A 23,277-nucleotide genomic window follows, 5' to 3' on the forward strand; every position below is an offset into this window, starting at 1 on the left:
TTCTTAACAGGGCTATTCGCGAAAGTTTATGCTCGCGAATGCCTTTTTGAGCAATGTCGAAGAGCAAGCGTTTTTAGCATTTTTAGAAAATATTTTTCACTTTAAAGGCAATTTTTATTCGACAATTGTCATTTTTATCCAAAGACTCGCGTAAGTTTTATGATCACAAAAAACATTTTTTCCTCAAATTCGCGACAGTAAATGTCGCAAATTTCGCGATTTTTCGACCTCGCGAAAGTTTGCTCACGAAAGTTTGTACGCCTAAAGTAATTTCGTAAACTCGTATAGATAATTTCGCGCCAAATTTGGTTGCGTTTAAGATTTCTACGCCTTCGTCAAATTTAGCTTTTATCTCATCCCGCGCACTTTATCATTCGCATTTAAGACCCTTTGACGAAATCATATCTAACCTCGCTAATTATGTCAATTAAATATTCGAAGCATCTCTTCTGCAGCCATCAAAATACTAAGTGATAATAACATTTTCAAGTCTCAATTTATACCGTTGCAAAATCAATGAATGATGCAGGTAATTCACTTGCGTGTTCTCGAGTTTTTAGATGTCGTGGGATTTGACGATTTCTACTATTTTAATTGCTCTGATGGATTCACAACACAAGTTACTAGGCGGTGGAACATTATGATATTCTCATTCGATAAGTCTTTTTGCTTTTCTTTTTTGTATAGAGATAACTTGAAAAGATCGCTCAGTACTCGACTGTTAAAGATTGAGGAATGAATATTTTTTAACGAAATAAAGTTTAACATAACATGGAATACCTCCTCTTTTCATTAGGAAGATGGTAAAATATTGTAGTTTACTTTATTTCTAAGCTGGGAAAGAAAAAAGTACCTTAGGCGTACAAACTTTCGCGAGCAGAAACTTTCGCGATTTTCGCGAATTTTAGCCTGTTTCGCGAAAGTAAATGTCTTTGAAAATTCTTGAGAGGGCAATTCGCGAAAGTTTATACTCGCGAAGAAAAGTGTTCATTTGCTAAAGTTTCTTTTTTGTTGTTGAAATTGATATCAGTTAAAAAAAATTCTGTCTTCAAATTACCCCCTTCTTATTCCAGCCCCCACCCGCTTATTAGAATTTAGAAAATTTTTCTACCCCGTGCTTGTTCGGACCCCGCTCCCCGTTTAATCAGGAGACAAGAGTACGGGAAAATGTTAAATCCTCGCGAAGTAATAACTTGTGAAAGATTTTGTTCCAAGGTTTCCCCGACCTACGGTACTGTAGGAAAAATTGGCTAGAAATTCCTCCGTAAAAATGTAAAAAAAATGTAAATTTCAAAATTTTCATAAACTAATCATGATGCCTGTGCCCAATTGGCTGGTGTAAAAACACGAAAAAATCGAGTGAGAAGCAAAAATGACAAAAAATAATCAAAAATTGAATTCCATGACTTTGACACAATTTGTAAAAGTTTTCTTACTTTGAACCTCACATTAACTCTTAGTAAGGAACAAGTGAGCTCCTTGAAAAAGTGTCTCGATTTTGATAAAAAAAAACTGACAAAAAATGAACAAAAGATTACATAATGAAACAATAGAAAAATAATGACAACACACGTATTGAAAATAAAATGAAATGCGTAAAAAAAGTAAATGAAAACAGAAGCTAATAAAACGCAAAGCATTGAAAAGTTATTGAAACCATGGAAACAGAAGATTGTGAAAAGAGATACTGAGGTTAGGGACTGAGATGTTTTGGTTTTACTGAAATTTACTAAAAATACATCAGAGCCACCAAGCTCGCATTACACTCCCAGCCAAGACCAACAAAATTTTCTCCAGTCAGGTAAAACCAGTATCAACAGTTTGGGACATTTCATACAATGTCCTTCATTAGATCGCAATCATTTACTGAATGAATGAGAACCAAATCTCGAACAGAGGTTTCACAAAATTACTTTACGCAATCGTTTTGAAGCTTCACTTCAATTGATTCTTGATTGAGGTATTGGATCCATTGATCCATTGAAACTTGAATTGATTTTTTCAAGGGACTTGCATCTTTGACATCTCCTCAAGATGATTTTGACAGTATTTCTTCCGTCATTGATATAAGCCTTTTGTTGACTTCACGTAAAGTGGTTTCCACTCCTGAATGTTTCGAGACACGCCTGTTCCAATGAACATCTGATATGATCCTGAAGGCGATAGGTTAATAACGATCCACGAGTTGAACACAGAATGATGTTGTAGATAAATCCAGCATTGCTTCAGTGAATTTACCGATGGTTGTGACCTGGTTTGATGGTACAAGATACCATCTTTGTTTACACCGATTGGTTCGTATTTTTTGGGTGGAATGGATTGAATGATTTCAGCAGTGGCTTTCTTGAAGAAGTACGTCTCTACCTGTTTGATTTCCAGATGTGTAAGGAAGGCTCTGTAAGATTGGCCGAAGGAGCTCGTTGCTTCGATCTTAAGATGTTGATATATCGGATTACGTAACCTAGGAAACCCAAACGAATGACTGAGATGAAATCTCTGTGATCGGGGTCGAATACGTAATTGGAATATTGATATCTTTCTTAGACAGCTACTAACAATTAAATGTGATTTACTTGATTGTCTTTCTTTTTTAACTTCTACAATGCTCTTTTGGCTGAGTCGAAGGTCCTTGTCTGTCTTGTTTAAAAATTCTTCTCCGACGTCTTAAGTCATCCATTCATGGATCTTAGATGGTTACCCCTCTGCTCGTCCCCAGATCACCAATCATGTCACTTGTGTTCGCATAGAACCATTGATCCTTTAAAGTGAGTCTGTTGATTTTGTTTACTCGATTTCTGAACAAAGTCTTAAGGGGTTTTTCATCGTTGTTGAGCCAATGAAGGACAAACGATCTATCATTTAATCAATGAAGGTCACCAATTTCTTGGATTGTTTCGAAGTTGTTCTCCGAAATTTCTCGAATATTGCCAGGAATCTTGTTATCCCAATCCAGCTTCAAATGAACGAATTTCTGGAGATCAATTTTGATTCTAGCAATGAGTGGTGTGAGTTTTCCAGTACGATCAAATACTTCGACGACCTTTGATGTAAAGTGTCTCCTTGTAAGTCTCTCTGGGACGACTTTAAAGGTTTTTTAACACGTATCTTCTTAGCAAAGTTCATCTCTCCGATGTTGAACGAAATCTGATTAGCTACAAACCGGCTGTGGATGATCGTCCCATCTTCGGTAAGCAGTGGTGGGGGGGGGGGTCTTCTCCAAAAAATGCCACGCCTTTCAATTCATATCCACCACGATTGAGTGACAATTCTATCTCGCCAGCAAGTTTGTGAGCTCTTTGTGATCAGATGCACCAGTAAGACAATCGTCGACGTAAACATCCTTTTGAACCACATTGTTTGCCTTAGGAAACTCTTCCTTTGATGCTTCAGCAACCTTTACGATGAACTATAAATGAAAATCTCAATTAATTTTGCTCGAAATGAAAAATATATTGTAAAGAGAGTTTAGTTAGTTACGTATCTCAATATGCTAATGGTCTAGAAATGAGAAATAAGAGATTATTTTTTGTGTACATGATGAGCTGAATCACATAAACTTTGCCCAGTGCTTGATCCAATGCATTTTGAAATATAATATCTATTTTTAAAAGAAAAACTTCAAGGTAAAAGAGAACTTTCATTCATAACAGGTTAACAACTGAAAAGTCGAACTATAAATGAAAATCTCAATTAATTTTGCTCGAAATGAAAAATATATTGTAAAGAGAGTTTAGTTTGGTTACGTATCACAATATGCTACTGGTCTAGAAATGAGAAATAAGAGATTATTTTTTGTGTACATTATGAGCTGAATCACATAAATTTTGCCCAGTGCTTGATTAAATGCATTTTGAAATATAATATCCATTTTTAAAATAAAAACTTCAAGGTAAAAGAGAACTTTAATTCATAACAGGTTAACAACTGAAAAGTCGAACTATAAATGAAAATCTCAATTAATTTTGCTCGAAATGAAAAATATATTGTAAAGAGAGTTTAGTTTAGTTACGTATTACAATATGCTAATGGTCTAGAAATGAGAAATAAGAGATTATTTTTTGTGTACATGATGAGCTGAATCACATAAACTTTGCCCAGTGCTTGATCCAATGCATTTTGAAATATAATATCTATTTTTAAAATAAAAAATTCAAGGTAAAAGAGAACTTTAATTCATAACAAGTTAACAACTGAAAAGTCGAACTATAAATGAAAATCTCAATTAATTTTGCTCGAAATGAAAAATATATTGTAAAGAGAGTTTAGTTTAGTTACGTATTACAATATGCTAATGGTCTAGAAATGAGAAATAAGAGATTATTTTTTGTGTACATGATGAGCTGAATCACATAAACTTTGCCCAGTGCTTGATCCAATGCATTTTGAAATATAATATCTATTTTTAAAAGAAAAAATTCAAGGTAAAAGAGAACTTTAATTCATAACAGGTTAACAACTGAAAAGTCGAACTATAAATGAAAATCTCAATTAATTTTGCTCGAAATGAAAAATATATTGTAAAGAGAGTTTAGTTTAGTTACGTATTACAATATGCTACTGGTCTAGAAATGAGAAATAAGAGATTATTTTTTGTGTACATGATGAGCTGAATCACATAAACTTTGCCCAGTGCTTGATCCAATGCATTTTGAAATATGATATCTATTTTTAAAAGAAAAACTTCAAGGTAAAAGAGAACTTTCATTCATAACAGGTTAACAACTGAAAAGTCGAACTATAAATGAAAATCTCAATTATTTTGCTCGAAATTAAAAATATATTGTAAAGAGAGTTTAGTTTAGTTACGTATTACAATATGCTACTGGTCTAGAAATGAGAAATAAGAGATTATTTTTTGTGTACATGATGAGCTGAATCACATAAACTTTGCCCAGTGCTTGATCCAATGCATTTTGAAATATGATATATATTTTTAAAAGAAAAACTTCAAGGTAAAAGAGAACTTTCATTCATAACAGGTTAACAACTGAAAAGTCGAACTATAAATGAAAATCTCAATTAATTTTGCTCGAAATGAAAAACATATTGTAAAGAGAGTTTAGTTTAGTTATGTATTACAATATGCTTTTGGTCTAGAAATGAGAAATAAGAGATTATTTTTTGTGTACATGATGAGCTGAATCACATAAACTTTGCCCAGTGCTTGATCCAATGCATTTTGAAATATAATATCTATTTTTAAAAGAAAAACTTCAAGGTAAAAGAGAACTTTCATTCATAACAGGTTAACAACTGAAAAGTCGAACTATAAATGAAAATCTCAATTAATTTTGCTCGAAATGAAAAATATATTGTAAAGAGAGTTTAGTTTAGTTACGTATTACAATATGCTACTGGTCTAGAAATGAGAAATAAGAGATTATTTTTTGTGTACATGATGAGCTGAATCACATAAACTTTGCCCAGTGCTTGATCCAATGCATTTTGAAATATAATATCTATTTTAAAAGAAAAACTTCAAGGTAAAAGAGAACTTTCATTCATAACAGGTTAACAACTGAAAAGTCGAACTATAAATGAAAATCTCAATTAATTTTGCTCGAAATGAAAAATATATTGTAAAGAGAGTTTAGTTTAGTTACGTATTACAATATGCTACTGGTCTAGAAATGAGAAATAAGAGATTATTTTTTGTGTACATGATGAGCTGAATCACATAAACTTTGCCCAGTGCTTGATCCAATGCATTTTGAAATATAATATCTATTTTTAAAAGAAAAACTTCAAGGTAAAAGAGAACTTTCATTCATAACAGGTTAACAACTGAAAAGTCGAACTATAAATGAAAATCTCAATTAATTTTGCTCGAAATGAAAAATATATTGTAAAGAGAGTTTAGTTTAGTTACGTATTACAATATGCTACTGGTCTAGAAATGAGAAATAAGAGATTATTTTTTGTGTACATGATGAGCTGAATCACATAAACTTTGCCCAGTGCTTGATCCAATGCATTTTGAAATATAATATCTATTTTTAAAAGAAAAACTTCAAGGTAAAAGAGAACTTTCATTCATAACAGGTTAACAACTGAAAAGTCGAACTATAAATGAAAATCTCAATTAATTTTGCTCGAAATGAAAAATATATTGTAAAGAGAGTTTAGTTTAGTTACGTATTACAATATGCTACTGGTCTAGAAATGAGAAATAAGAGATTATTTTTGTGTACATGATGAGCTGAATCACATAAACTTTGCCCAGTGCTTGATCCAATGCATTTTGAAATATAATATCTATTTTTAAAAGAAAAACTTCAAGGTAAAAGAGAACTTTCATTCATAACAGGTTAACAACTGAAAAGTCGAACTATAAATGAAAATCTCAATTAATTTTGCTCGAAATGAAAAATATATTGTAAAGAGAGTTTAGTTTAGTTACGTATTACAATATGCTACTGGTCTAGAAATGAGAAATAAGAGATTATTTTTGTGTACATTATGAGCTGAATCACATAAACTTTGCCCAGTGCTTGATCCAATGCATTTTGAAATATAATATCTATTTTTAAAAGAAAAACTTCAAGGTAAAAGAGAACTTTCATTCATAACAGGTTAACAACTGAAAAGTCGAACTATAAATGAAAATCTCAATTAATTTTGCTCGAAATGAAAAATATATTGTAAAGAGAGTTTAGTTTAGTTACGTATTACAATATGCTACTGGTCTAGAAATGAGAAATAAGAGATTATTTTTTGTGTACATGATGAGCTGAATCACATAAACTTTGCCCAGTGCTTGATCCAATGCATTTTGAAATATAATATATCTTTTTTTAAAAGAAAAACTTCAAGGTAAAAGAGAACTTTCATTCATAACAGGTTAACAACTGAAAAGTCGAACTATAAATGAAAATCTCAATTAATTTTGCTCGAAATGAAAAATATATTGTAAAGAGAGTTTAGTTTAGTTACGTATTACAATATGCTACTGGTCTAGAAATGAGAAATAAGAGATTATTTTTTGTGTACATGATGAGCTGAATCACATAAACTTTGCCCAGTGCTTGATCCAATGCATTTTGAAATATAATATCTATTTTTAAAAGAAAAACTTCAAGGTAAAAGAGAACTTTCATTCATAACAGGTTAACAACTGAAAAGTCGAACTATAAATGAAAATCTCAATTAATTTTGCTCGAAATGAAAAATATATTGTAAAGAGAGTTTAGTTTAGTTACGTATTACAATATGCTACTGGTCTAGAAATGAGAAATAAGAGATTATTTTTTGTGTACATGATGAGCTGAATCACATAAACTTTGCCCAGTGCTTGATCCAATGCATTTTGAAATATAATATATATTTTTAAAAGAAAAACTTCAAGGTAAAAGAGAACTTTCATTCATAACAGGTTACACAACTGAAAAGTCGAACTATAAATGAAAATCTCAATTAATTTTGCTCGAAATGAAAAATATATTGTAAAGAGAGTTTAGTTTAGTTACGTATCACAATATGCTACTGGTCTAGAAATGAGAAATAAGAGATTATTTTTTGTGTACATTATGAGCTGAATCACATAAACTTTTCCCAGTGCTTGATCCAATGCATTTTGAAATATGATATCTATTTTTAAAAGAAAAACTTCAAGGTAAAAGAGAACTTTCATTCATAACAGGTTACACAACTGAAAAGTCGAACTATAAATGAAAATCTCAATTAATTTTGCTCGAAATGAAAAATATATTGTAAAGAGAGTTTAGTTTAGTTACGTATTACAATATGCTACTGGTCTAGAAATGAGAAATAAGAGATTATTTTTTGTGTACATGATGAGCTGAATCACATAAACTTTGCCCAGTGCTTGATCCAATGCATTTTGAAATATGATATATATTTTTAAAAGAAAAACTTCAAGGTAAAAGAGAACTTTCATTCATAACAGGTTAACAACTGAAAAGTCGAACTATAAATGAAAATCTCAATTAATTTTGCTCGAAATGAAAAATATATTGTAAAGAGAGTTTAGTTTAGTTACGTATTACAATATGCTACTGGTCTAGAAATGAGAAATAAGAGATTATTTTTTGTGTACATGATGAGCTGAATCACATAAACTTTGCCCAGTGCTTGATCCAATGCATTTTGAAATATGATATATATTTTTAAAAGAAAAACTTCAAGGTAAAAGAGAACTTTCATTCATAACAGGTTAACAACTGAAAAGTCGAACTATAAATGAAAATCTCAATTAATTTTGCTCGAAATGAAAAACATATTGCAAAGAGAGTTTAGTTACGTATTACAATATGCTACTGGTCTAGAAATGAGAAATAAGAGATTATTTTTTGTGTACATGATGAGCTGAATCACATAAACTTTGCCCAGTGCTTGATCCAATGCATTTTGAAATATGATATATTTTTTAAAAGAAAAACTTCAAGGTAAAAGAGAACTTTCATTCATAACAGGTTAACAACTGAAAAGTCGAACTATAAATGAAAATCTCAATTAATTTTGCTCGAAATGAAAAATATATTGTAAAGAGAGTTTAGTTTAGTTACGTATTACACTATGCTACTGGTCTAGAAATGAGAAATAAGAGATTATTTTTTGTGTACATGATGAGCTGAATCACATAAACTTTGCCCAGTGCTTGATCCAATGCATTTTGAAATATGATATATATTTTTAAAAGAAAAACTTCAAGGTAAAAGAGAACTTTCATTCATAACAGGTTACACAACTGAAAAGTCGAACTATAAATGAAAATCTCAATTAATTTTGCTCGAAATGAAAAATATATTGTAAAGAGAGTTTAGTTTAGTTACGTATCACAATATGCTACTGGTCTAGAAATGAGAAATAAGAGATTATTTTTTGTGTACATTATGAGCTGAATCACATAAACTTTTCCCAGTGCTTGATCCAATGCATTTTGAAATATGATATATATTTTTAAAAGAAAAACTTCAAGGTAAAAGAGAACTTTCATTCATAACAGGTTAACAACTGAAAAGTCGAACTATAAATGAAAATCTCAATTAATTTTGCTCGAAAAGAAAAATATATTGTAAAGAGAGTTTAGTTTAGTTACGTATTACAATATGCTACTGGTCTAGAAATGAGAAATAAGAGATTATTTTTTGTGTACATGATGAGCTGAATCACATAAACTTTGCCCAGTGCTTGATCCAATGCATTTTGAAATATGATATCTATTTTTAAAAGAAAAACTTCAAGGTAAAAGAGAACTTTCATTCATAACAGGTTACACAACTGAAAAGTCGAACTATAAATGAAAATCTCAATTAATTTTGCTCGAAATGAAAAATATATTGTAAAGAGAGTTTAGTTTAGTTACGTATTACAATATGCTACTGGTCTAGAAATGAGAAATAAGAGATTATTTTTTGTGTACATGATGAGCTGAATCACATAAACTTTGCCCAGTGCTTGATCCAATGCATTTTGAAATATGATACATATTTTTAAAAGAAAAACTTCAAGGTAAAAGAGAACTTTCATTCATAACAGGTTACACAACTGAAAAGTCGAACTATAAATGAAAATCTCAATTAATTTTGCTCGAAATGAAAAATATATTGTAAAGAGAGTTTAGTTTAGTTACGTATTACAATATGCTACTGGTCTAGAAATGAGAAATAAGAGATTATTTTTTGTGTACATGATGAGCTGAATCACATAAACTTTGCCCAGTGCTTGATCCAATGCATTTTGAAATATGATATCTATTTTTAAAAGAAAAACTTCAAGGTAAAAGAGAACTTTCATTCATAACAGGTTAACAACTGAAAAGTCGAACTATAAATGAAAATCTCAATTAATTTTGCTCGAAATGAAAAATATATTGTAAAGAGAGTTTAGTTTAGTTACGTATTACAATATGCTACTGGTCTAGAAATGAGAAATAAGAGATTATTTTTTGTGTACATGATGAGCTGAATCACATAAACTTTGCCCAGTGCTTGATCCAATGCATTTTGAAATATGATATATATTTTTAAAAGAAAAACTTCAAGGTAAAAGAGAACTTTCATTCATAACAGGTTAACAACTGAAAAGTCGAACTATAAATGAAAATCTCAATTAATTTTGCTCGAAATGAAAAATATATTGTAAAGAGAGTTTAGTTTAGTTACGTATTACAATATGCTACTGGTCTAGAAATGAGAAATAAGAGATTATTTTTTGTGTACATGATGAGCTGAATCACATAAACTTTGCCCAGTGCTTGATCCAATGCATTTTGAAATATAATATATATTTTTAAAAGAAAAACTTCAAGGTAAAAGAGAACTTTCATTCATAACAGGTTAACAACTGAAAAGTCGAACTATAAATGAAAATCTCAATTAATTTTGCTCGAAATGAAAAATATATTGTAAAGAGAGTTTAGTTTAGTTACGTATTACACTATGCTACTGGTCTAGAAATGAGAAATAAGAGATTATTTTTTGTGTACATGATGAGCTGAATCACATAAACTTTGCCCAGTGCTTGATCCAATGCATTTTGAAATATAATATCTATTTTAAAAGAAAAACTTCAAGGTAAAAGAGAACTTTCATTCATAACAGGTTACACAACTGAAAAGTCGAACTATAAATGAAAATCTCAATTAATTTTGCTCGAAATGAAAAATATATTGTAAAGAGAGTTTAGTTTAGTTACGTATTACAATATGCTACTGGTCTAGAAATGAGAAATAAGAGATTATTTTTTGTGTACATGATGAGCTGAATCACATAAACTTTGCCCAGTGCTTGATCCAATAGATTTTGAAATATGATACATATTTTTAAAAGAAAAACTTCAAGGTAAAAGAGAACTTTCATTCATAACAGGTTACACAACTGAAAAGTCGAACTATAAATGAAAATCTCAATTAATTTTGCTCGAAATGAAAAATATATTGTAAAGAGAGTTTAGTTTAGTTACGTATCACAATATGCTACTGGTCTAGAAATGAGAAATAAGAGATTATTTTTTGTGTATATTATGAGCTGAATCACATAAACTTTGCCCAGTGCTTAATCCAATGCATTTTGAAATATGATATCTATTTTTAAAAGAAAAACTTCAAGGTAAAAGAGAACTTTCATTCATAACAGGTTAACAACTGAAAAGTCGAACTATAAATGAAAATCTCAATTAATTTTGCTCGAAATGAAAAATATATTGTAAAGAGAGTTTAGTTTAGTTACGTATTACAATATGCTACTGGTCTAGAAATGAGAAATAAGAGATTATTATTTGTGTACATGATGAGCTGAATCACATAAACTTTGCCCAGTGCTTGATCCAATGCATTTTGAAATATAATATCTATTTTTAAAAGAAAAACTTCAAGGTAAAAGAGAACTTTCATTCATAACAGGTTAACAACTGAAAAGTCGAACTATAAATGAAAATCTCAATTAATTTTGCTCGAAATGAAAAATATATTGTAAAGAGAGTTTAGTTTAGTTACGTATTACAATATGCTACTGGTCTAGAAATGAGAAATAAGAGATTATTTTTTGTGTACATGACGAGCTGAATCACATAAACTTTGCCCAGTGCTTGATTCAATGCATTTTGAAATATAATATCTATTTTTAAAAGAAAAACTTCAAGGTAAAAGAGAACTTTCATTCATAACAGGTTAACAACTGAAAAGTCGAACTATAAATGAAAATCTCAATTAATTTTGCTCGAAATGAAAAATATATTGTAAAGAGAGTTTAGTTTAGTTACGTATTACAATATGCTACTGGTCTAGAAATGAGAAATAAGAGATTATTTTTTGTGTACATGATGAGCTGAATCACATAAACTTTGCCCAGTGCTTGATCCAATGCATTTTGAAATATGATATCTATTTTTAAAAGAAAAACTTGAAGGTAAAAGAGAACTTTCATTCATAACAGGTTAACAACTGAAAAGTCGAACTATAAATGAAAATCTCAATTAATTTTGCTCGAAATGAAAAACATATTGTAAAGAGAGTTTAGTTTAGTTATGTATTACAATATGCTATTGGTCTAGAAATGAGAAATAAGAGATTATTTTTTGTGTACATGATGAGCTGAATCACATAAACTTTGCCCAGTGCTTGATCCAATGCATTTTGAAATATGATATATATTTTTAAAAGAAAAACTTCAAGGTAAAAGAGAACTTTCATTCATAACAGGTTAACAACTGAAAAGTCGAACTATAAATGAAAATCTCAATTAATTTTGCTCGAAATGAAAAATATATTGTAAAGAGAGTTTAGTTTAGTTACGTATTACAATATGCTACTGGTCTAGAAATGAGAAATAAGAGATTATTTTTTGTGTACATGATGAGCTGAATCACATAAACTTTGCCCAGTGCTTGATCCAATGCATTTTGAAATATGATATATATTTTTAAAAGAAAAACTTCAAGGTAAAAGAGAACTTTCATTCATAACAGGTTAACAACTGAAAAGTCGAACTATAAATGAAAATCTCAATTAATTTTGCTCGAAATGAAAAACATATTGTAAAGAGAGTTTAGTTTAGTTACGTATTACAATATGCTACTGGTCTAGAAATGAGAAATAAGAGATTATTTTTTGTGTACATGATGAGCTGAATCACATAAACTTTGCCCAGTGCTTGATCCAATGCATTTTGAAATATGATATATATTTTTAAAAGAAAAACTTCAAGGTAAAAGAGAACTTTCATTCATAACAGGTTAACAACTGAAAAGTCGAACTATAAATGAAAATCTCAATTAATTTTGCTCGAAACGAAAAATATATTTTAAAGAGAGTTTAGTTTAAAACTAGATTTTAATGATCATTAAAATTAGCATAACAGTTAACATGTTCAACTATACAGTTAAGTATTACAATATGCTACTGGTCTTGAAATGAGAAATAAGAGATTAACTTTTGTGTACATGATGAGCTAATTTAGATAAAATTTGCCAAGTGTTTGATTCAATGCATTTTAAGTTAAAATTCATTTTATGCCAATATAACCCTCAAAAAATAGTTTTGAAACAAATTTTGCCAACTCTGATAAAGTGTTAATTATAATTAAATCCATTTTTGATTCTTGCCAATACACCACTCAAAAATATAATTTTGACATCAATTATATTAAATGTGATAAAAGTGTTAATTAGAAATGAATCCTTTTTTTTTTAACTGCAAGAAAAAAGAGAACTTTCATTTATAAAAAGTTAACAAATGAAAAATTATCAATTTTATTAATTATTTTATCAATCTTATGAATTATTTTATCATTTTCTGAGAAGAAGATCTGACTTTCAACCAGAAGGGAGAGTACAGATTAGAAACTTGTTTTTAAAGTTATAGACTTTTCCTTTAGAAAATTAGATTCTAATTCTAATCAAAGAAGAAAACAAATAGCCCTATTCTACATAATATACATCCCCAGGCTTTTAGGCCTTACTCTTGAAGATTAAGTAGGAGTTTTAAGCTCGAAACGAAGATAGCCAGAACTTTTGTGTCTCCTAATCCTCGATGACATGAAAAATGAATCTTGTCATATTTTGAGAAGGAGAGCTGACCAGACAGAAGTAAACAAAACAAAAAGAAGATTAAAAAGCTAGCTAAGGAATTTGTACTATATAATGTCATTGATTACTAGAACTTGCTCCTTCGAAATTCTTGATATAATTCTGAAATATAAATACTTCAAATTAGATTAGAAAACAGAGAACTAGAAATTTTGTGTCTCCTATCTCTTAAATGACAACAAAAGTGAAAATTATTATATTTTGAGCAGGAGAATCAGTCAGACTTTCAGACAGAAGTAAAAAACCAGCTTGAAAACTTTTTGCTATAAAGTTATTCATTCCAGCGACTCCCTCTAAACTTTCCCCTAAGAAATTCTTAATATAATAAAATGAGATTTCAAGTCAGGAAAGAAATCAGAGATCCAGAAATTTTGTGTCTCCTCAATGACAAAAAAAATGAATTTTATCATATTTTGAGAAGGAGATTTAACCAGACTTTTAACCAGAAGAAATCATAGAACCAAAAATTTTGTGTCTCCTAATCCTCAATGACAAAAAAAGTGAATTTATCATATTTTGAGAAGGAGATTTAACCAGACTTTTAACCAGAAGAAATTATAGAACCAAAAATTTTGTGTCTCCTAATCCTCAATGACAAAAAAAGTGAATTTTATCATATTTTGAGAAGGAGATTTAACCAGACTTTTAACCAGAAGAAATTATAGAACCAAAAATTTTGTGTCTCCTAATCCTCAATGACAAAAAAAGTGAATTTTATCATATTTTGAGAAGGAGATTTAACCAGACTTTTAACCAGAAGAAATCATAGAACCAAAAATTTTGTGTCTCCTAATCCTCAATGACAAAAAAAGTGAATTTTATCATATTTTGAGAAGGAGATTTAACCAGACTTTTAACCAGAAGAAATCATAGAACCAAAAATTTCGTGTCTCCTAATCCTCAATGACAAAAAAAGTGAATTTTATCATATTTTGAGAAGGAGATTTAACCAGACTTTTAACCAGAAGAAATTATAGAACCAAAAAGTTTGTGTCTCCTAATCCTCAATGACAAAAAAAGTGAATTTTATCATATTTTGAGAAGGAGATTTAACCAGACTTTTAACCAGAAGAAATCATAGAACCAAAAATTTTGTGTCTCCTAATCCTCAAGACAAAAAAAGTGAATTTTATTATATTTTGAGAAGGTGATTTAACCAGACTTTTAACCAGAAGAAATCATAGAGCCAAAAATTTCGTGTCTCCTATACTATGACAGAAAAAGTGAATTTTCTCATGTTTTGAGCAAGAGATTTGACCAGACTTTAGAAAACGTAAATGTACAAACAAAAGGGATACCTCACAGAACCAGACTTCTTACTGCAGCTTTGATATATTGACTTGAATGTTTGCTTGTTTTCTCCAACACCACATCTCTCTTTCTTTCTTGAATCGCAAAAGCCTTCTGTCATAATTTCTTTCTTTTTTATTTGATACCGTGTGCGTTAGGTCGAATCGTCCTGAATGGAATAAAGGAAATTTGAATTGCAAGCGCGGAATTTGATTTTTTTATTACTCTATTGTGATTGGACGAAATGCACGTAAATGATTGGCTGTTAAAATAAGACGTCTAGACAACAATCAAAACATTCCCAAATAAGGTAATAATTACAAAAGCGCAAGGCCCGCTTCGGAAATTAGAGAAAAACATTGCAAATTTCTAAACTTAGTTTTTTTGTTGACTTGAGTGTAATACGTGGGGATAAAAGCGTACATTTTTATGTACTCAAATCCAAAATCTAAATCAAAGAAAAGGGATGCAGAAGGAAGCAAAAAAGAATCAAACAGTAAGTTATTTCTACCGAGTTCAACTTCCTGTTCCGCTGACTGTGAAAGCAAGGGCTTTAGGTATTCAAGAGAATTGGCTATCAAGGAAACATATTCGTCCTCCCTTGTGCAAAGTTTCACTCGTCTTTAGGAGAAAAAATTTTAATTTTGGGATGGCAAGGGATGGCAAGTTGTCAAGAGGGGTGTCAGAATTTTATATTTTGTCGTGATTTACTGTAGGTTGTTTTATGGATATTCTCTGCCTGTCTTGAGAAATCTTGAGGCCTAAGATTCGGTTAAAATGGGCTTATACCAGTGGATACCCCTTAAAAACACATACCCCTTAAAACCCACAATGTTGCATTTTTGGCTTTCATAACTACCAGATTTAATTTTATATGGTATGTTTCACTTTTTTACAACCTCTTATAAATGTTCTTTCATAAAATACCAAATTTTAAGGATTTTAAAGATGCTAAAGTATCTTAAAATTCGAAGTTATTCAAAATTTGTAATAGTAATGATATGACATTGAGGGAAATTAGGGATTAATACCCCGAGTTTCATTTTGAAATAGTTTGAAATAGCTCGAACGAAGTGAGGGCTATTTCAAACTATTTCAAAATGATACGAGGGGTATTAATCCTAATTTCACGAAATGTCATATCATTCCTGGTTAATTATATGACTGATTTCATTATTTTTTAAAGAGCTTATCCGAAATGGGGATTCCAGAAGTGAGACAGAAAATTTATGACGTTTTACTATAGAAAGATGATGTATTGCTGCTCCAAAACACAAATTATTCCATATCACTTTCAAATTGTTGCAGAAATTTCATATTAAATATAATGTCAAACAACAAAACCAATAATCAAAAATAATCCATTATACAACAATATTATTGGAACGAGGATTCTTCATAAAAATTGTATTTTCGGCTCCTTTGCAAAGACGCCTGTATTATTATTATCAGCAAGTATCCAAGTTCATAATCAGTGCCATTATTCTTTCTTTCGTATCTCCACACAAAATAGTCACAAATGAAGTGTTCAAATTAGCTATATGGTTCGTATTCGGATATGCTCTCCCATTCTATCTCCTCAAGTCCACGAAACTCTCCGCCCATTTCTGAAAAGCATTTATCTAAATGTTCGCGTTTTTGTTTTTAGAATTTTGCCATAATAAAAGAACAACATCATCCAACAGCTTGACAAATTCAACAAATTCTTCTTTGTACTTTTTTCTTGTACTTTTCCTCCTTTGACCAGACAGCTATACTATTTTTGTATCGAATGCTGTTTACTTTTTGTGATCGAATAATGCCAAAAATATTCGAATGTTTTGGAAATTCGAACGTTCATTTCGCGTGAAATTATGTTAGGAGAAAATGGTTTTGATCAAAAATATTTAGGCGGGAGCGGGGTATTACAAATCAAGCGGGGTATTACGAAATAATACCCCGCCGAAGGATAAGGGCACGCAACCTAAATAAAATCAGTCATATAATTATATCAAAAATCCTTTTTTGGACCTAGAAATTACACAATTGAATTTAAGGTCATAAAACCTATACTTATGGTAGGTATGAAAAAATCATTTTCATCTTCGTGAATAGACCCCAACGAAAATGACAGGCCCTTAAAATTCTACTTTAAAGCAATTTTATGGTGATGATCAATAAAATCTGAAAATCGACTTTCTCAAAACCTGGTCATGTTGCATACCAAAATGTCACAAATTTGATGGAGATTTAGAAAAACATTAGAACCATAGGTCAAAAATGAAGCGAATGAAGGTTTTGGCCTTTCGTAGCCGTTTTTGACGAAAAAACCACACACAATTGCATTATGGGCATGAAATCCTGAAAAATGAAAATATTGTTGTGGGAATGAATTTCTAGCAAGTCTTTGAACCATTGAATCACGAAGCAACACCCAAATTTGTATCCATCAGCTTGAGTATCCCGTTAGCAAGGGTCGGACTTTGTGGTTTTAGCCTTATTTTTGTAGGTTTTAAGGGGTGTTTTGATTTTAACACATATTTTTGAGATCATTTAGGTACTAATGGTATATTCATAACATTAGTAACTTTTCAGTGAATCACTGTTCAAAATTTGAGGTCAAAAGAACTTTTTTGTAAAAAGTTATTCGAGAAAAACCATTTTGTAGGTTTTAAGGGGTAAATAGCTAAAACTGCACTTTTCCACTTCCTCGTGAAAAACTGAAAACTGTTTTCTACAAAACATCACTGCTAGGGAAGACAATCATAGACAACGTACTTTCAACACAAAAAGTTTCAGCCTTACACTCCAACTAAACAATGAGATAGAGGGTACCACTTTTTATTGTGGGTTTTAAGGGGTATCCACTGGTACCAATGCTGAAAGCTATACAGGTTTCCTCTGTAAAAGAACATAACGCCCCATTGGCAAAAATATCAAGAACAAATCAAGAACATTTCAAAGTCGTGCAAACACCCGATTTCTTAAGAAAATAGACAAAATTCCTCAAAAAAACGGTGAAAAAAAGATGATGGAAAGAACATTTTTAGGCTTAAAACTCACATCCGGAGGCTTCAAAAATTGGATATTCTTAAAAAAACATTTAGACGGAGACTTGAAGTTTTAATGTTGCTTTTTATCCTCAAAACCAGTGCGGTAGTATAATAAGTTAGTCTTTAGTTGTTAGCTTAATATTGTTACTTTTTCATATTTAAACTTTAGGCGGGAACATTCGAATGAGAAATGATGCAAATTATGAAGAACTCCTATTACCGAAATGTTGCACTGCTGGATGAGAAATTACTTTTCATCAAATGTAAGAACTTTATTATTCTAAATTTTACATTGAGATAGATACACCAAATGTATTTGACTGAAAATGTTTTCCTTAATGGTAAAAATTGTCTTTCAGGGAATAAAGTTTATTTTGAGCTAAAATTTGACTTTCATCTCTGGGATGGCTCAAAAGAATACTGTACGGATTTTTTAAATTCTATTTGTTTGAACAATGTTAAATACTGTTATGTATCCTGATATAATTTTCAAATTTTTTGTTTTATTTTCTCTTTACAGGGCAAAATTAAAGTAAAGTCAACAAGTCGCTTCCAATCAGCATTGGTAATGATGGCACGAACAAGCTGAAATCATTTTCAAAGAAATAAAAACTTGATTTTAAAATTTCCAATTGCTTCTTTCTATTCATCAGTGTTTTACTGTTATCTGGAGAAAGATAGCATGGACAACTTTCGACCCTTACTGAATGTAGTGATTTTTTAACTGAAATAATGGTGCTTATTAAATTCCAAGTGCCTTCTGTTTGATAGGGGGTGGCCGGGGTGGCTAAAACGTTTTTTTAGAATGTGGGTCTGAAAAAGTAGTGCTTTTAATTTGGACTTTCGTGGTCGATTCTAAAACCAAAAGAGAGCTTTTAAAGTAGCTCTTTTTGATAAAGTTTAAATCCCTATAAAGTCTTCTGTTTACTTGGGTGTGTTTTTCTGACTTGTGTGTTTTGCTAGTATTTCCGAAATTCCACAAAAACATTTTCTCAATTCCAAAACCGAATTTTTTTACTATTTTTCGTCATTAATGCTTTTGTGTAAATTGTGTAAATTCCAAAATACTTAGGCAAAAAATCCTCATTTTAACGAAATTATAAAAAATAAATCCATTTCCGATACCGAATAAGAATTCTGAAATACCGAAAAAATTGTGTTATTTCCGAAATTCCAAAGTAAGAGGTCGATTTTCCCAATAACGAAATATCGTACGCGTCCACTTAACTGGCGTAAGTTATCACACCCCTTTCTCAAAGACCCGGTGGGACCCCCCCCCTCTCAACTGGAAAAAGTGGTCAAAACGTCTTCATTGGAAAATTATCCCAATTTTTGTTCCCGCGGAAAAGAATTGACTGAAAGATCCTCACTGCAAAATATTGTGCTTCTTATGCATCCCAACTAAATTTTCTCACTTGAGAACGCGGGAATATTCTAATCCATAAAAAAAATGGGAATATCATATCTAAAATTCGGCTAGTTTTTGGAAGAATGGAAATATAAGTCGGATTTTCCCAGAAAAGATCCAGTGACATCCAATAAAGTGAAAAACAACCACTTTGGCATAACTTCGATCTTTCGAGAAATATATATTAGATTTTTTTTTTAACTTTTCTATTAACTCTTTTTTTCGTAAACCCTGGGACAGGGCGCTGTATCGTAAGTTTTCAATAAGAGTATATCTATTGCCGCCCACCAAGTAGAGATTCACAGTGGAGCACACCAAGTGAAGGTTCAACAAAACTCCAATCAAAGTTTTTTGTTGGATAGGGTTGGGAAACAGTCAGTAGGTTCATACAAAGTCCGGCAAGCTCCCAAATTAACATAATTTGCGAAATATGGTGACTAGAAAATAGTCCCTTTAACCAGTAAGGCACTAAAGCACTTGAAAATCACTTGCGCTTTTAAAACTTCGAAGGAACACCCCTTTTGTGCCAAATGTTATGGCGGGCGGCGATATTTAGGATATTTTTCCCACATGGAACTGAATTTAGGCAAAATTTTCCAGTAGACTGGAGTCCCAATTGAGGGGCAATTCTAACATACTAGATATCTCAAAATGGTTACTGACAGATCGTTTTTGGTTTGGTTTGGGTTTGCAAACGTATTTGAAATCAAAAAAAATCTTTGAATCCGAAGATACGAAGTAACGGCATACATAAGTTCATAGATGGGAATTTAGAATCTTTTATTTAGGGCTAGAAAATTTAGTAAGGTTCTAAAAAAAACGGTGTGCTTTAAATTTTCAATGTTTTAGAGTACTTGGTTAACTTTGGAAGATTTACCTGTTGGTATTCCAATGGGAGGGTCCCAAAGGGTCAGTGACACAGGAATGTTAAGCCGGAAATGTTCTAAATATAAGGCCTTATTATAATCAATTATCTAATGTCTGAATGAAACAATTCCCGGAAGGAACAAGGCGAAACAGAGTGGTAGACATCCTGAATCTTTATTTTTCAATGTTTCAATTGCGGTAATTGGAAAAACTTTTGATTTGACCCTATCGATGGGCTTTTCCAGAAAACAAGTGATACTTATATGGACCTACCTGGTTATGCATTTAACACATATATAACTGATGTTTACGTGAGCGGTGACCGTTAAACAAACATTCAGAACACAAATACAGTAAAACCTCTAATTAACGGACACTCTAAAAGGCGGACACCTCTGATTAGCGGACAATTTCATTTTCCCCGGCCGTTTCCTAGTCAAATCCTCATAAAAAAGTTTCTAAAAGGCGGACACTCAATTAGCGGACCCTCTGATTAGCGGACAAATTTTTTCGCACAAAATGGCCAAAACCCCTATTTTAGCTCTCCAATTAGCGGACATTGAATATCAAACGGGTCACAGACGTCCAAAATCGAAAAAAAACTTTTTAGATATTTTTATTTTAAGCACTTATTAGCCTTATTATTCAAATTATTTAATTAAGTTTCCAGTTTTCCCTTGACCCATTCAACGAATTTAGGTGGGCCAAAGAAATCATAAATCACTGGTACTTCTTTTATTTGTTAAAAACCAAATTGTTGCGTTTTAATAACCTTTATCGTGTTCTTCTATGGCCTAGGGTCTGCAGATAAGTACTTTAGACCCCAATTTTGTATTTTCGACACCCTGGGATGACCTAATTTAAAAATTGGAGCTCCGAGATCAAAAGTTTCTAAAAGGCGGACACTTCTAATTCTACCCCCTCCCCCGGACACAATATTCTCCACTGCCCATGCACGAGCATTTTCTGGAAGAGCCCAATTGGCTCAAAATTCCCTTTTTGAGACAAAGAGTTCTTTTAAAAAGCCAAAAACCTCAAATCCTACTTTTTCAGGATGAATTGGCAAGGAGGCACGGTTCGTACGCTAGTTTGAATGTCTGACACGAATGTCTTCAATTATACAAGAGACTGCGTCAAATGATAGCCTTAAAACGCGACCGAAATTATAGTATATTGATGAGCTGAATAAATAGAAAACTATGCGATATTGTGTGTGATAATGTGATCCAAGACAACTAGAAACCCTCGAGTCACAAATGATATTGAAAGAGCCGTAGCTTTTTCCTCTACAAACAATTGAAATTGTTTGACTTTAGCTTATGCTATACCCTTATAAAGGCTTTATAAAGGTATGTGGAAAGCCAGAAACGGTTGTAATTTATTTTAAAGTAAAATATATTACTCGAAATAAATCTTCTATCAGATTTTGCTTCGTTAGGGACGGAGATGCTTCATCTAGTGTTTTATATAAGATATCTTTGACGCAGCAATGGTAGCTTTCATAGACTGGATGTCGAATAATATTGCTTTAAGGATCTAACAACGTGGATTCCCCGTGAATGATTCGATGTCGAACAACCGAAGTGGATAGCTACAAGTGAATATTATTGTTTCAAGGATTCAACAACGTTGATATGGATGAATTATACCATCTCGAACGGATTAATAGTAGTTTGTTCGGAGTGGATGGTTGAAATGAACGTAAATAAGGACGGATTTTGATTGGCTGCTCAATTTCTCTCCATCTGAAACGGGTAAAAAATACATATCTGAAGCATGGCAAAGCTATTGAAAATTGAAGATCAACCAATACGAGAAACACGAGGAAATTGCATCAAGTGTCGAAAAACAGATTCAGAAAAAAATGGAGCATTACTATGATTCGTAATGCGTAAATGATTCTCTAGACTCTATACCACACGGTAAGTCAAGTATAACGTTCTGAAATTGCCATATGATTCATTTTGTTCTAGTCTACAATGGCAAGTAAATATGTAGAAGGGTGAACGAATTGAATCATTGAATTGCGTACCTTGTTATAATTGAAATAGATCTCGAACCGTTTAATAGTAGTTTGTTCGGAGTGGATGGTTGAAATGAAAGTAAATAAGGACGGATTTTGATTGGCTGCTCAATTTCTCTCCATCTGAAACGGGTAAAAAATACATATCTGAAGCATGGCAAAGCTATTGAAAATTGAAGATCAACCAATACGAGAAACACGAGGAAATTGCATCAAGTGTCGAAAAACAGATTCAGAAAAAAATGGAGCATTACTATGATTCGTAATGCGTAAATGATTCTCTAGACTCTATACCACACGGTAAGTCCAGTATAACGTTCTGAAATTGCCATATGATTCATTTTGTTCTAGTCTACAATGGCAAGTGAATATGTAGAAGGGTGAACGAATTGAATCATTGAATTGCGTACCTTGTTATAATTGAAATAGATTTGCTTTGTGAATACATTCATTCGTTGACCAAGCATCAGGCCTTTTATTAGCATGTTGCTGTCCCTGGTGCTGTAAGTTTTTGTAGAAGCAGCGCTTTGTCAATCCGAGTTCATTTTGGAAGAAACGGCTATTTGTAACATTGCGAACAAACATTCGACTATTGTTATGTCGCTGGGTCTTCATTCCGCTTCGGCTTCTTGTTATCTTTCAAAGGAAAGAACGGTTATCTATTTTTCATTGATGATGATGATGTTCAAGTTAAGAATAACTTTACTCAGATGTTACGATCTCGTTTTCATCTGCTCGATCACCATTCCAAGACCATTCACAGACCAAACATTAATTTTAAACTAGATTGCATTTTACTTATTTTACTGAAAAAGAAAGAAGAAGAAAATTTAGCAAGCTAGGGAGTTTTAAATGTATGGTTAGTTTTCATGAGTTTGACAATTGTTTTTAAAAGCGTTTTAAAAAAGGGTTAAAGGAAACAAGGAAAAAAAGTTCCCAAAATTGGAATTTATTTCAGCCAATTTGAGAAAACAGGAGGGATTGTGAGGAGGAGGCTTCTGATTGGTCTTGGTTAGTCCTTCCCTTTTTAGTTTATGCTTTGAATCTTACGTTTGAAGCCAGAAATTGTTTATCGTTGATAATAGTAATGTCTTTTCGAAGCTCGGTAAGTT

The 23,277-nt window shown here is 31.4% G+C and overlaps 2 long non-coding RNA genes across 2 annotated transcripts; one reads left to right on the forward strand and one right to left on the reverse strand.

Annotated features, from left to right (window-relative positions):
* Positions 1-1,759: 1,759 nt before the first annotated feature.
* On the reverse strand, positions 1,760-21,877 carry LOC136813552 (uncharacterized). The gene is made up of 3 exons (XR_010847498.1): positions 21,545-21,877; positions 14,844-15,004; positions 1,760-3,406 (listed from the first exon to the last, which is right to left on the reverse strand). It is a non-coding gene; the product is annotated as an uncharacterized lncRNA (long non-coding RNA).
* Positions 15,206-18,499, forward strand: LOC136813535 (uncharacterized). The gene is made up of 3 exons (XR_010847490.1): positions 15,206-15,331; positions 18,037-18,130; positions 18,388-18,499. It is a non-coding gene; the product is annotated as an uncharacterized lncRNA (long non-coding RNA).
* Positions 21,878-23,277: the final 1,400 nt, after the last annotated feature.

This window comes from Clytia hemisphaerica, unplaced genomic scaffold, assembly GCF_902728285.1.
Source record: "Clytia hemisphaerica strain Z4C2 unplaced genomic scaffold, Clytia hemisphaerica genome assembly, whole genome shotgun sequence".
NCBI classification, from domain to species: Eukaryota; Metazoa; Cnidaria; class Hydrozoa; order Leptothecata; family Clytiidae; genus Clytia; species Clytia hemisphaerica.